Genomic DNA, 14,912 nt, shown 5'->3' on the forward strand with positions numbered 1-14,912 from the left:
CGGGTAGAAATGGAAGATTGACCAGGGGTTGGTTATTCTAGGATTGCAACCAGGGACGGGGATAAAGACAGGGTTGAAGCAAGATATCAGACCAAGGAAACAACTTAAGAAGGATGTGAGCATTGCTAGTGGAAGAGCCATATAGAAAAATCCCACTTACGTATCTCTTGGAGCAGAGGTAGAGCATGCATTAGCCCAGGTTTAGGACTAAGGACAGAGGCACTGGGGAATTCGAAAAGCAGGGATCAGAAACCCAAGCATGAGGACACCAAATATAGGGTCCAAGTTAGGGTGACTGGACCATGATGGAAATAGGATACAAGCCTGGAAAGAAGGAAATCTTTACGTGGCAGATGAAAAACCTCAAGTCACTGGGAAATTGATGGATCCATGTCAGATTACAACCATCATAAGACGAATTTGATGCCAGTTTGGTTAGGGATATTTCATTGGTTAAGTGTGTGGATTAAAAACAACCAGCCACTACTTTCAGGGTTAGGAAAGAGGCTGTGTCAGCCTGGTGGCTTGCTGGGTCTCTAGATAAACAGAACCAATAGGAGATAACACACACACACACACACACACACACACACACACACACGGGGTTAGTGAGGAAGAGCAAGAGAGGGAGAGATTGAGTCGTACAGTTCTAGAGGCTGAAAAGTCTAAGATTTGCAGTGAGTGAGCTGGACACACAGGATTGCTGATGGTGGAAGTTCCAGTCTGAGTCCAAAGACCTGAGAACCAGGCAAGCTAGAGTGTGGGTTCCAGCCCTAGTCATAGTTCAAAGGCAAGAGAGACTGATGTTACAGCTCAGAGACAGTGAAGCAGTGAAAAATAATTCCTTCCTACTGAGCCTTTTATTCTATTCAAGCTTTCAAAGGATTGGCTAAAGTCAACCCACCTTGGGGAGAGCAATCTGCTTTATTCAATCTAACAATTCAAATGTGAATCTCATCCAGAAACCCTCACAGACACACCCAGAAATACCTATTTAACCAAATATCTGGGCACCCTGCTGCTCATTCAAGTTGATGCTTAAAATTAACCATTACACTTTGTGTGCAAGACATAATAAGGGAGATGTGTTTGGAAGGTGGGATTAATTATGGGACACCTGAAATCACCAGGTACCTTTCCATGGGCCACGTGGTCAAGGATCTATGGGGAGAGTGGAGAGGAAGCTGGAAGGACAGATGAGAAGCCCAAAGTAAATGCTGTCTACTTCCCACTCCAACAAAGGACTATAGAAGGTGATTCAAGGAGAGAATTCAAAGTTCTTACCAGCAGGGTAAGATTTGAAATCTGTTTGATCAAACTCTATGTACCCCAACATTGCAAAATAGGCACTAACTCCTGACTTAGACTGAGCCTGTGAAGATGGTGAAAGGAGGGCCATGCTTGGTGTCTATGTCCCCCCAGCCTATCCTCCTCCCTACTCTTCCCCCTCTGCCCCAGGTAATCTAGGAAGCACCCTCAGAAATCAAGCATGCCCAGGCTCCTTGCCTCTGCTTTCCTCCTTCCAGCTCCATAGTACCTCAGGGTCCTGGTTTATGATTAGTAATTCACACCAAGGTCATAATGGGTGATAAAAAATTAATGGCAATCCAAAGCCTTAATGGTTATTCAAATCAACTAACCACCTGCAATATACTAGCTAATGCACTTGCAATTCATCAGAGTTTAGTCCAAAGGAATAGAGTGGTGAACCTTTCAGGCCTGCCAAACAGATAGTGTGCACCAATAGCTCATGCTAACACCAGGCATGCACTGGCCACACGCATGACCACAGCCCCACAGTGTGTGCATGGGCAACATGCTATGCTCCTCAATACCTGCCTCAGGGCTTTTATTTTTCTGGACTTCAACGAAAACAGTTCCCGCCTAAAGAAAGAAGCTGAGACAAAATTAATACAGGTAGAGAGTTTATTTAGGCCAAGTTTGAGGACTGTGGCCTGGAAATACTTCCAAGTTACTTTGAGAAGTGCCTCGGAGAACAAAGGAGAAGAAGCTCAAGTGTTTAAAGCAAAAAAAAGTGAATCAGTGATTACAGAAGTTGTTTTTCAGGAATTCTCATTGGTTTACAGAAATAACATTGATTGGCAATTGGCTATATATTGTTGCCCTGCAGGGTACGAATTATGGTGTCCAGTGCATGGCATGGTTAGGTTAGTTTATGGCCATCGATGGTCTAGAGAGAGAAATGCCAGCCCATTTTCATCTCTGAGTCTGATAATTTGAAGGGGGCTCATTTTCCTTAGATAAAAAAACTCCTTTTCTTTCTCAACAGCAAACATACCTACCAGGTGCCAGACACTGGTAAGTGCTGGAGATGTTGAGGTGAATAAAGCCTTTGCCCTCCCTTCTATTGGTTCATGGCTTAGTGGCATCCACAACCATGTTATTTCCAGTTGTCTCTGCTGTGTGCATCCTCAGTTAAACACGAGTATGTCATGGTACTCAATCCGTGATACTTAAACACATGTGTGCATGTTTAAGAAACAGGATCACATAAATGTCAAGGTCTCTGTCCATAGACCTTGTCACAGAAAGGTGAACCTACCAACATGGCCCCATCCCTGCATTCGTGCAGGTTGCAAACTTGGTTGTGGAGAAGGAAGACTCTCCTGTGATATCCAAATACAGAAATATAAACTGTGATAACAGTACAAATGCCTATGACAGAGCCTGATTTAGTCTGGGGATTTGAGGAGGCTGCCTGCAGAGAATGATATTTGGGCTGAGATGAGAAAAGAGAGATAAGAGGCCACAAGGGGAAGGGGCAGGGTATGAGGACTGAGTGGGGAGTGGGAAGAAATGAAGAGGATCATGCATGTATGAGGATCAAGAGGAAGCCGGGGTGCCCAGGGTAGAGAGCAAGGAGTGCAGGAAGGAGGGTGGCTGGAGGAACATGCAGGGGCCAACCCTGGTAGACAACCATGGGTCAGATTTGTTCTTCATCCAAAGAGTGATGGAGACCACTGAAAGTTTTAAGCAAGGGAGGAGCAAGAGAGATAGCCATAAATTTGGCTAAATCATTTCCTTTCTGAACCTTGGCCTTCAATAAATTAAGAAAGATCATTGGATGATCTCTTGGGTTCTTTCATCTCTAATATTCCATGATTCTATACCCTCCTTTGGTAGTCATCAGGACTAGTCACAAACACTCCTGATCCTTCCTCTGGACATGTTGTAGGACTGCACTTCCCTGGCTCCCTGGAGTTAGGTATGGACAATGGCATGTGAGCAAAGTGACCTGTGAACATTCTAGGTGGAAATATTAAGAGCCAAATATGCGCTTCTCCAAGTTCTCTCTCTATCATGGTGGGCAGCAATATTTTCAATAGTGGAATATCTGGGTTCTGAAGTGAGGAGAATGGACCCAGACACCTGCAATGGGAAAATACCAAGTAAGTAAACTTTGACTGTTTGAAGATACTGAGGTTTAAGGGTTATTAGCATGCTCCTGTGCACATAAACCTATACACGTTGTAAAGGACATTTGAGTCAGTCATTTGGGCCACGGTACATAGTTGGAGCTTGAACAATGTGTTCAAACATTACAACTTTTGAGCTGCTGTTTTCCAAGTCATTCAGTCTGTGCCTTTGTTTGTCCCATCCCTGACACGGAACTGACCTCACTCCTGGAACTGTCAGAGCTGGAGGTGAGTAGAAGATAACAAAGTCCTTGACATGTGTGAAAAGCTCTCCAGATGATAAATAATAGGGTGGGTGGAAGGGGCTCGTGGCCCTGGCAAGAGCACACATGGAAAGCCATCGCCAATCCCTCCCTCTGGCCGTTCTTCACCGTTCAATGAAAATTCCAGGCTCCAGAGAACACTGTTGGGTCTTTCAGGCTGCAGGGATGAGAACAGCTGTAATTAAGTCCTTACAGATGCCACCTTGCTTCTTCAGCCTCTCAGGACATTTCCATCCCGACACTGCAATCTGAGTCACAGTGGGAGGAGAGGCAGCAGTAATTCTTCTCTTATCCTTTGTCCTGCTGACCTCCCAGCTGTCTCTGAACCTGGCCTCAAGGCAGCTGCCACTGTCATCCCGATTGCCACCCCCACCATCACCAACACACCCTCCCCCATCCCCACACTGACACCAGGCATTATCATCCAGGGCAGGAGTCGCTTTCCTTTGGGAAGAAGCAGAGTCAGACTGGGGCCAAGGTGACAGAGCCTCCTGGTGTGGCTGTGGGGGGTGCTGGACTGCAGCAAGCTGATCCCTTAAAAATAAATGCACAGTCACACATAGCGACCAGTCCACACATCCACCTCCCCTACACCACGCAACGGAGAGGACCTAGGACTTGGATGTAGACATCTGAGACTTGCTTTTACCAGAACTGCTCGTGTGATCTTAGACAAGTCACTTAATATGTTGAAGTCTCAGTTTCCTCATCCAAGAAATGGACTCAGGCCCGAATGAGATAATACCTTTGAAAATCCCATTTGCAAGCTCAGGAGGCTCCAGCCTATTTCTGCCCTGTTATGAATGCTACCACCACTACTACAGAAAAATGTCATCTGTCCTTGGACTCCTCCTGTCCTTCCACCCTCCTTTCTTCCTTACTTCCTTTCCCTTTATTGTTACTCTAGTATATGTTTTAGCCTAATTCTCTCCAAGAAAGAGCTGTCCAAATCCTCCCCTCACCCACCATGGTTGAGCGAGGTCCACTGTTGACCTTGACCAAGGCCACAGGTCCAGCAGCAGATCAGAGAGGGAGAAGGGCTCCTGGATTTGAATAACATCCAGTGGCCCTGGGGGGCAAGGCCTGGTGCCTCTCGAGGGAGGGTGAATGATGGACAGAGAGGATGTAGGGAAGAGAACAGGGAGGCTGTCTCCTGGGAAACAGACCTGACACCTCCTCCTCCTCCTAGTTATTCTCCATTGTTCCCACTGAATGCCTCATCTTCTTGGTTGAGAGGCCCTCCAAGATCCCAGCCCGTGCCCCGCCTCCATGGGATACCTGCCTGTCCCCTCCCTACCAACCCCCCCTAGGCAGCAGCAATCAGCTCACTTTTAGGACAACTTCAAGAACTTCTCAAAAAAGAGAAGGAGAGGGTCGGTGAGCATTCCCTGTGCATGTTTGAATTACTAAGACACTTGCCAGGCACATACAGAACCACAGGCCCCTTATACACTGGTCACATGGGGTGCTTTGTGGCACTCAGGGTCCTGGGGACCCTGTGTTTTGGACTTCCCTGACCACAGGTCCTAGGATGGCTCTCCCCATGTATTCTACCAAGAACACTAGTGTTCTTCCTTTAAGCAAGTTTCTTCACTAGTTTGGGCTCTAGTTCCTCACCCATAAAATGGGGAGGGTGGGCTAGGTGACCATCTCTCATGCAGGACTTTATTTCCTGGTGGCTCTCAGGTAAGCTGTGAGCCCCCTGAAATTCCATGAAACATTTTCTGTATCTGTTTAGGCATTTAAAGTGTGCATGTGGTTGGGGGAGTGAGGTTCTATGGCCATAGCAAGTCCATTTCCTTGGAAACCTCAGTATTTGAGCAAAATCCATATCAGAGAAATAGGATGAGGGGTGGGAGATAGGTCATAACTTAAGGCAATTGGAGCATGAGTTTAAGCCTGACTTGTGACCTAGCAGATCAATAAAGTAAGCTCTAAGCAGGTCTGCTTCAGGGGAGAGCTGGCAGGAACTAAGCCAGGAGCAAGGCCCAGCTACCTGCCAGACCACAGAGCAGCTCCCATGGGGCAGGAGAGACCCAGGTAGCCAGGGAAGCTCAGAGGTCCTGAACATCTTCAATGCTAATACCTGGTATCTCCCTGGTACTTTGGCAGAGAGTGTGCGGTAGGCTTGTGTGCCATTTCCTCTTCCTGGACACACAGGAAGACTACATTTCCCAGCATCTCTTGAACTTAGACTGGTCTACTTTCTGGCCAATGGGACGTGGGCAAACTTATGTTAGGCACTCCCAGGCTTGTCTTACACAGATCTTCCTTTTTCTCGGTGACCATCAAGCATGGCTGCTAGATCTGCATCAACATACGATATCAAGCAGAAATAAACCTTTGTTAAGCCACTGAGATTTGAATGTTTATTTGTTGCCATTGGCGGGTCTAGATAATCCTTTCTGATTAATACCACTCTTCAGCCCTCAAGGGTAAGACAATGGAAATCTATTTCTAAATACTACTTACTAGTAAACATAAAGTGCTTAACATCCAGCCAGGCAGAGGGCTTGCCAGTCTCTTGACTGATGAGTTGCCCTCAGCTCCTATTTGACTCTGCCTCCAAAGGAGATATACTCTGAGAAGTGGTTATATCCTTGGTCAAACAATGTTTTAGAAGTGTGAAAATCTTTCATGTATTCCTACAACAGAAGAGGAAACCAGCACCTCTAAAGGATTGTTGTAGCACACTGATTCAGAGGTCACATTCTGGAGCTAAATGTCCTGAGTTTGTACCTTAGTTCCAACACTTCTTTTTTTTTTTTTTTTTTTTTGAGACAGAGTCTCGCTTTGTTGCCCAGGCTAGAATGAGTGCCGTGGTGTCAGCCTAGCTCACAGCAACCTCAAACTCCTGGGCTCAAGGGATCCTATTGCCTCAGCCTCCCGAGTAGCTGGGACTACAGGCATGCGCCACCATGCCCGGCTAATTTTTTCCATATATATTAGTTGGCCAATTAATTTCTGTCTATTCATAGTAGAGATGTGGTCTCGCTCTTGCTCAGGCTGGTTTCGAACTCCTGACCTCGAGCAATCTGCCCACCTCGGCCTCCCAGAGTGCTAGGATTATAGGCGTGAGCCACTGCGCCCAGCCTAGTTTCAACACTTAATAGCTCTGTGACTTGGGAAAGTTGCCTAACCTTCCTCTTCCTTGTTTTTCTCAAATTTACTTCACATAGTTATTGTATCAATTAGCAATTGCTATGTAACAAATTGTCTCAAAACTCCATAGCTTGAAACCTACATATTTATTATTTCTCATAACTCTGAGGGTCAGTTGGGGTAGATCTTCTGGTGGCCAGGCAGGTGGCTCTGCTGATCTTGGATGAGTCTCTCCTACATGTTTGGGGATTCACTGACTGCAGGCTTGTCTAGTGGTCTTAACTAGAACAACTGGGCTGGAGGCTTATCCAAGATGTTCTAGGCTTGTTTACACAACAATGGCAGGAGTCCAAGAGACAGAATGGGTGGAAAGCTCAGAATTAGCACTTTTACCGCCTTATCCTGGTGAAAGCTAGTCATACGTTCAGGTAAGATTCAAGGTGCAGGAGAAAAGATTCCATCTTTTTTGAGGGAAAAGTCATATTACAAAATAAGAGGATATAGTAACATTATTTAGGGTCATCAATGCAATCAGTCTCATACTTATTATAAAGATTAAATGTGTAATACATGTCAAATACTTAGAATAATGTTGTATTGCAAATTTTAAGACTTCATCTTTTCCTTCTGCCTCAAAATCCTCACAAACTGGCTGTGAGCACCATGCCCGGGTGACCACTTGCACCCCTGAGATGAATGAAGCTGGCCTCTGCCATAAGCCCTCCTTCTTGCACTTTCCTGTGACCTAGTGGCATTCAAATGCACTGATGAACTCCTCTAGTGCCTTTCACTTGTGCACTCCACCCTGGTCCTCAATAGAGCACTAGCTTGCAGGTCCTCCCTCTTTCTCAGCTACCCCTGCTTGGTTGAGTGAACTCTCTTGGAGCTCACGCCATGGTCCCTTGTGGGGGGTAAGTGACTCTGTCTTTCGAGGACCTGGGAGTATTACAAGCTTTGTTTTCCTCTGCCTCTCCTGTGTCCCCGCTTGTGGCCACACCTGACTTATCAGCTCATGAAAATATACAAAAGAGATGTTTGGTGGATAGTCTATATTAAGTGTTCAATAAACGTGCACCCCCATGCGATCTCAAATACCTTCTCTTTAAAATCTTCACTGATAGAAATACTTAAAACATTCACTGTGTGTACTATCTTAAGCATTTCACATAATTATCTTATTTAATGTTTAGAATTTAGAATATTTTATTTTACACATGACAAAATCAGAGCTTAGATAGGTTCAGTAACTTGCTCAAGTTACCAGCTAGGCAGTAGCAGAACCAGGATCAAACTGAGTCCATGTTCTTAATCACTAACTGAGTGGCCTCCATTGGCTTAGAAGAACTTGACTTCTCCCATATGTATGAGAAGGGCTGCTTCAAATTTCAGAGCTACCTCAGTTAGTTCAGCTGTCACTGTTCCTGCCCCAACAACAGGGTATGTCAGCAACCAGGCTAAGCCCTCAGACCTCTTATTGCCAGGGACTATGTTCTGTCATGGGCATGCCTCTGGGCATGAGCTTAGCAAGTTGCATGAGCAAGTTGCATGCCTCTGGGCATGGGCTTAGAGGTCTGTGTGTGCTCATACCTCACTGCCTCTCCCTTGCCCACCCTAGATACTCACAATAAGGTTGGCTGGTGTCTCCAGTGACAGTATGAACCCTCTCCAGGACAGGAGCCGGTGTAGCTCCAGGGATGTTAGCGCATCCCTCTGGGCAGTATTTGAAGGTGAGTCTTACTGTCTAAGTACAGTATGGGTTAGGTTAGTCTGAGCCTGGTTTGCCTAAGTTGCCTCATTCATAACATTTTTCCCGCTACCATATTGGCCCATATATATCCTTGACCTTCTTTCTAGCTCTTTATGAGAGAAAGAACCCTCAGCTCAGAGTCCCCAGCCTTGCCTAAACTCAATCCAGCTATACTCTTGGTATCAGATTCTGCTTCCTCCACCCTGAAACATTCAGAACAAGGATAACAGATGTGTTCTTCCTCAGGGGCTAGCTCTAGGTAGGTGGGAACAATATCAAAGCCATGTATAGACCCAGCAGAAAATGGTGCGATCAGCTAGCAAAATCTGCCATGAGTTAGAATGACAACAGGAATTACTGTCATTGCCATCTCAGACCTAAAACCATCACCTGCTGGGTTTCTGAAATTGTATTGCCAAATTGCTCTCTTGAGTTTGCTGGCCTTTGGACACCATGCATTGCACTATTCAGTCTCTGCAGACTCCAAAGGGTACAGCCCCAGACATTGAGTTTATTTCTCCAGCTACCAGATGACTGATTCACACCTTGCGTGTCCTCCTCCATGGTGCAAATTACTCCCAGGCAAAGGACAGCTCCAAGCTGAAGGCTATTGCGTTATGATCAAAACCAAGATCTTTGATAACTCAATGACAGCATTTACTAGCCTTTAGGATTGTCCTTGTTCTAACCCTAACTCTTCACATATGTGATGATAAGGATTGAAACCGAAGATAAGATAAAAATAAAAGCAAAACAGAAGAATGAAGAAGCAACATGAATAATTATATAAGATCCTCAATTTTTCCTCTTCCTTAGATAATCATGACCCCTTGGATGCAGGCATCTGGGAAAGCACACCAAAGCCAGGTGCTTCCTCAGATAGCCTGGGTTTGAATTTTGGCACTTCCAAGTACCACCTTTGTGACCTTAGGTAAGCGGCTTACCCATTCCATGCTTCAGAGTTCTCATCTGGAAAAATTAGGATAATCACAGTTCCTAACACAAAGGGTAGCTATGAGGATTAAATGAAATAAATTATGTAAAACACTCAGAATTCTGCTTGGAATATAATTAAAATTCGATAATTAGTGTAGTAGATGTTAAGTATTTATGCATACATATGTAAGGAGTTTATGCAATATCTCATGTCGTATGTCTGTCTGAGAAAAACTTAGGTGGCCCCGTCTTCATAAAAAGACAGAGAGAGGCCCAGAGAGGTTAAGTCTATTGTTCAAGGTGGCAAAACCAGTAAGTGTCAGAGCCAGGATTCGAACCTAGATACATGCTTTCTCCAGGAAAGAGCAGCAGGAACTAACATTTCTGGCCACCCAAATCAGAGCCTGGTGAAAGTAAAACAAAACTGAAAGGCAGAATTGATATGCAATCTCACTTGCTATTCAACCTTGGGTAGATTACTTTCCCTCTCTGGGCCCTGGAGGCCTCGGCTGCAAAGTGAGAAGATGCCACCAGCATTGACAGTCTTCAAAATAGCCCTGGCCTGCCCATCCTCTTCTGGGCCTCTGCGTGCACCAGGGCACCTTCTCCAATCCGCAGCCACCCTTTCCTAAATGGTCTGTGTATTTCTCAGTTTCTCCTTCTGCCCTGGACCCATGGACTGCACGGGAGCTTTTCCTTCTAGAGAGAAAAAGAAGTGGCCACTGGGAGCCACCCCTCGGCCCCACCCTCTACTGGTTTCTCATTTTCCTTTCTGCTGTTCCCTGCTGGGTCAGTGTCTCCTTTCATACCAACCTCAGAGTCTGAAATGTTTGTGAAAGTGAAGAAGGACCCTGCAAATATTTAGAGGATTTAGTCGACATAAATAATGTATGGAAATGCAATGGTAAGGTACAACGTGCCTGCCTAATTAGCAGAAACTTGGGCAAAGCAGGAAGATTTCCTCTGACAAAGGTTCTTTCAAATCCCAGATCAGAATCTCAAGGTGAGCTGTAGCCCAGCCCCTCCTTCCCCCTCCTCTTGCAGGAATCTGTCTTCTGCCCTCCTGCTGGAGCCAGCTTTCAGAAACCTGGGATCTCTCTCTTCCCAGCAGAAAAAGAATGTATTAAAATGTTCATTGCATCCTGAATTGAGAAATCAGCTGCCCGGAATCCATGATCAATATGTTGTCTGTTGGTGATAAAGTGTTTCCTTGGAACGTGTTCCTGGTGTTCCCTTCATGGTTCAGAGCTCCTGGAGATCTGGGGTAGGCTCCGGCATCAGGCGCTCTGATGGTGCCAGAACCTTCATCCTCTCAGCCCCCCAGCACTCCAGGATCTGCAGCGCCCAGCACGAGGCTCTTAACTGCCAGCGACTCAGCCTGTTAGCAGAGGAGGATGAAGAGGGAAGGTTTTGCCAGGGGAGTGTGATTGTAGACACTCGTCGTGGTGGGATGTTGTGTTGTTTGAGTTCCTTCCAAGCCCATGTCTAACAGAGATGCTAGCTGTAGGTTAGCTCTCTGTGACATTAAAATTCATCAGCCAGACGCCCCTCTCAGCTCATGCTCTGAGCACATGCACTGCTGAGACGTCACACTGCTTTGTTCATTTGTTTTCCTATAATCTCCAGCAGCATGGGGCTGTCTTCTGGCTGGCTCCCTCACTCTGCCCTTACCCCTCTCTCCCACCCTCCTCCCCCGCAACTTGGTGTCAATCTCTGTGACTCTGTGGCATGTTCATGTTGATATTTGCCCTGACCCCTCAGGACCCTTTTATCTGGCAACCTCTGGGAGCACTGAGAAATGTAAGAGTGGAGGACTGCACTTAGCATTTTCTAGTAGCCACCCAGCCTCAGTGACCAAACCATTGGCTATTGACTTATGGAGGACAAGGGACCTTTGGTAACACAGGACTCTGGACACCTGCTCTACTCCCCACATTCTTTCCATGGCTGAGAGGAGAGTGTTTACAGCCTTGCACCTGTGGTCAACCACAGGGACAAGAGAGGTGCTAAGAGGGTTGGCAGCATGGTGAGAAAGCTATGAAGCCAACTGCAGAGTGATTGCTGGTCTGTCGTAGGAGCTTCACTCACTCTAGGTAGAGTAGGAACTGCCAAGTCACACAATTTCTCCTAGCTGTGCTTTCCATACATGTGTATATACATATGTGTATAAACAAATGTGTGTGTGTGTGTGTGTGTGTATGTGTGTGTGTGTGTATGTGTATACATGTTAGGAGGGAGTTCCATGCTGCTAGCTCTTGAACAATAAGTCAGGTGTTAAAAATGAACCTAGGGTTTTGTAAACTAAAAATAAAATACTAAGCCTCCATCCAACTTAACATATGCCCTTTTGGCCAAGGGGATCCCGGAGAAACTACCATATGGAGTTCCCAGCCAGGACAGGATGGGAGGTCAGACATGCCTCATTATACCCACTCCCTTCTGCGCCATAGATACAACCACTGACCAGCATCAATGTTAAAAAAGGGACAGTGAGAATGACAGAGCAGACTCTTTGTGATGAGAAGATACCAGATTATAAACAGTATCTAAGGCCATGCCAGGCAAGGATTAAGTCACCCACCCTTACACTTAAAGAATAAACTGTTCTGACTGCCAGGAGGTGTTCTTTTTCTCTAGCAGCTAAACAAGCACTGGCTTCAAGAGAAGCGATATGAAAACAATTGCAGCTTACCCACTGCACTGACTCACAGACCCTATGGTAACCATAAGCCATAACTATAGCTTAGATTTGACAAGAGAATAATTTCAGTAACTTTCTCCTGATAAGAAACCACTGGCCATGAACTGGTTCTGGCCGGTGCACAGAGGCTGTGCACTTGGGCAGCTTCATGTCTCTGCTTCCCCTTTTGACACATGAGGCCTAATTATAGCACACTTGCATGTTAAGTCTCCACCCCAAAGTGAACATGGGACACATGTAGTACACATGTTTATTCAGTATGCATGTGTTAGAACCACCACCATGAATATTCATGGCTCATCCTGTTGCCTGTTGAATATGTTTATTGGCAAGCCCATTCGGCATAAGTTCCTGTCTTATTCCTCCCTCCCTCCCTCCCTCCCTCAAAGTGCCTGCTAAGGGCTTTGGTCCAGAGGCTCCTCTTCCCAGTCTGTAAGAATGGCCACATTGGGGGCTGTAACTCATAATTATAAGAAATAGTTTTCTTTTCCAAATTTATAAATTGTGTGATTTTGTTAACAGCTTATTGTATTGGTCAGTAACTAATTTCAGATTTCTCCTAAAACACTGGTTGCTTATTTTTGTGTGCACACCTACATCTTGACTAGGGGCTGGTTGGTCTGGGGTGGGCTCTGCTAGAAGGGCTCTGCTCTACCCGGCTGTCATTCTGCCTGGGCCACTTGGCTCAGTGGGGCATGTTCTCCTGGTGACCACAGAGGCACAAGACAGCAAGTAGAAATACACAAGGCCCAAGATGAGGCCGTGACAAGGGTATGGATGCAGGGAGGAGTGAAGATTGGGGCAATAATTCAACCCATCACATTCCCCTGCATGACACTGGCCCTCTATTTTACCTCTACCCAAACCAACATGGACGAAACTGCTCAGCCTCCTTCTCGACTTGACCTCTCCAGACTGTCCTCTTTTGATTTCTCCATGTGACAGTGGGCTGTGGGAGCCTCAGTTTAAATCAGTGCACCTCAGGGGAGGAGTAGAGCCTGTGCCCCACGGCTGCGGCTGGCAGGGCACCTGGGAGACTGTGCTTGGAGCATGGCAGTGGATGGCAGATTTCAATCCCCACTGGCCCCTAACTGTCACTGCAGGTGAGTGATTTTAGTCCATTCAAGTCTTGTTTGAGCCAGGGAGGGGAGGATAAGAAAATCTCAATTTGCTCAATTTTCTCAGCCTCAGGGCAGGGAATTTCTAATTCCACCTCTTCCCCGTATCTTACTGTCTTCTTTATCGATACCAGTTTGTGTTTCTTGTAATAGCAATCTCTGCAGTCTACTTGCATTGTGGAGTGTTTTGTTTGTTTGTTTGTTTGTCTTTTTTGAGGGGTGGCAATAGGTATTTGCCCATTTTTGGCTGTCTGGCATCTGAGTATATTTCCTCTGTTTGGGGCATCTCCTGTCATGCATGTTTCCAAAGGAGGCAGAACCCACCTTCTATCACAGAAGCTAAAATGACCAGGCGAGTATCCAGCCTCCCTTGAAATAGGATGTGGACATTTCACCCATGTTTGGCCACTCACAGGCATCCACCCCAGACTTGCTGTGAGGCGCTGCACAGACAAGCAGGGGCAGGACACGGGCTGCCTTGGAAGTGACAGCAGCAGCAACAGCAGGAGGGAGGTCTCTCCAGGGGCTGGGGTGGCAGTGGAGCCCTTGGTACAATCAGTGTGGCAGGGCAGCCTGTGGCATTGCTGTGTCACAGTGACAGTAGAGGTCTGATCTTGGCTATAGTGTGGCTGCCCAACTTCCCTTGGCTCTGCACTATTTTCTGAACCTGGTTCTCACAGCATTCCTGACAAATCAGTTAAGTACCCAACATCTTGTGGATAAATTTGTTTTCTGGCTAGTGTGAGTTTCAGCTGCTCGAGACCAAGGACCCTGAGTAATATGTCTTCGCTGTCTCATCCATCACCCCCTGTAGAAGGTTCACCAGGACAGGAGAGGGTTTGAGGCCTACACCCCACCCTTCTGGAAAGACCCCAGCAACAGCGTGGGAGTGTGACCCAGCGGCCTCCACCCTGCTTGATGGCTTCAGCATGCACACTTGAAATGTCAGTTGGGAGTGGCTCTCTCTGCCTTCCTGCTGGAAAGTAAACCCTTCCAGGTGGATTTTGTTTCTTCCAAATGACTGAGGGCTCCCTAAGGAGGAGTCACCTCACAGCTGCTATATGCCCCTTTTGGTCAAGTGAGCCATTAAAACATTCATGACCAGTCTGATGGGGACCCTCAGGTGACATCCAGCAACTGTGATCATCCACCCTGTTACCCTGACACAAGGCTGCCCTCCCTGTGGGCACCTTGCGCAGGCCATGGGTAGAGTTAGGTGAGAAGGAGTGTGAGCTCACTGAGTCTCTTGTCTCCATCCTATTCTTACCTGGAGAGGCCACGTACCAGCAGAAAGACTGCACCTGGCATTACTTAGAACAAACGCTCTGGGGTTTGGGGGAGGGAGGATGGGATGGGGAGGGGAAGGAGAGTTAAGAGGCAGGTTTTGGTACATGCAGGATCAGCAGCCACTTCTGAACACACCTCATGTCCCCAAAATGAATACCTCCCCTCTCTATCCCAGGACTATGCTGCAGTTGGTATTTGTCACCCCAACTTCCAGGGCAGTATCTCTAAACAAGTGCTATTAGCATTGTGGATGGCACAGTTCATTGTTCAAGACTAACCTCTGCAATGCAAAACATCCTTGCTCTTAGCCCATTAAATGAC

This window comes from Microcebus murinus, chromosome 24 (assembly GCF_040939455.1).
Source record: "Microcebus murinus isolate Inina chromosome 24, M.murinus_Inina_mat1.0, whole genome shotgun sequence".
Taxonomy (NCBI): domain Eukaryota; kingdom Metazoa; phylum Chordata; class Mammalia; order Primates; family Cheirogaleidae; genus Microcebus; species Microcebus murinus.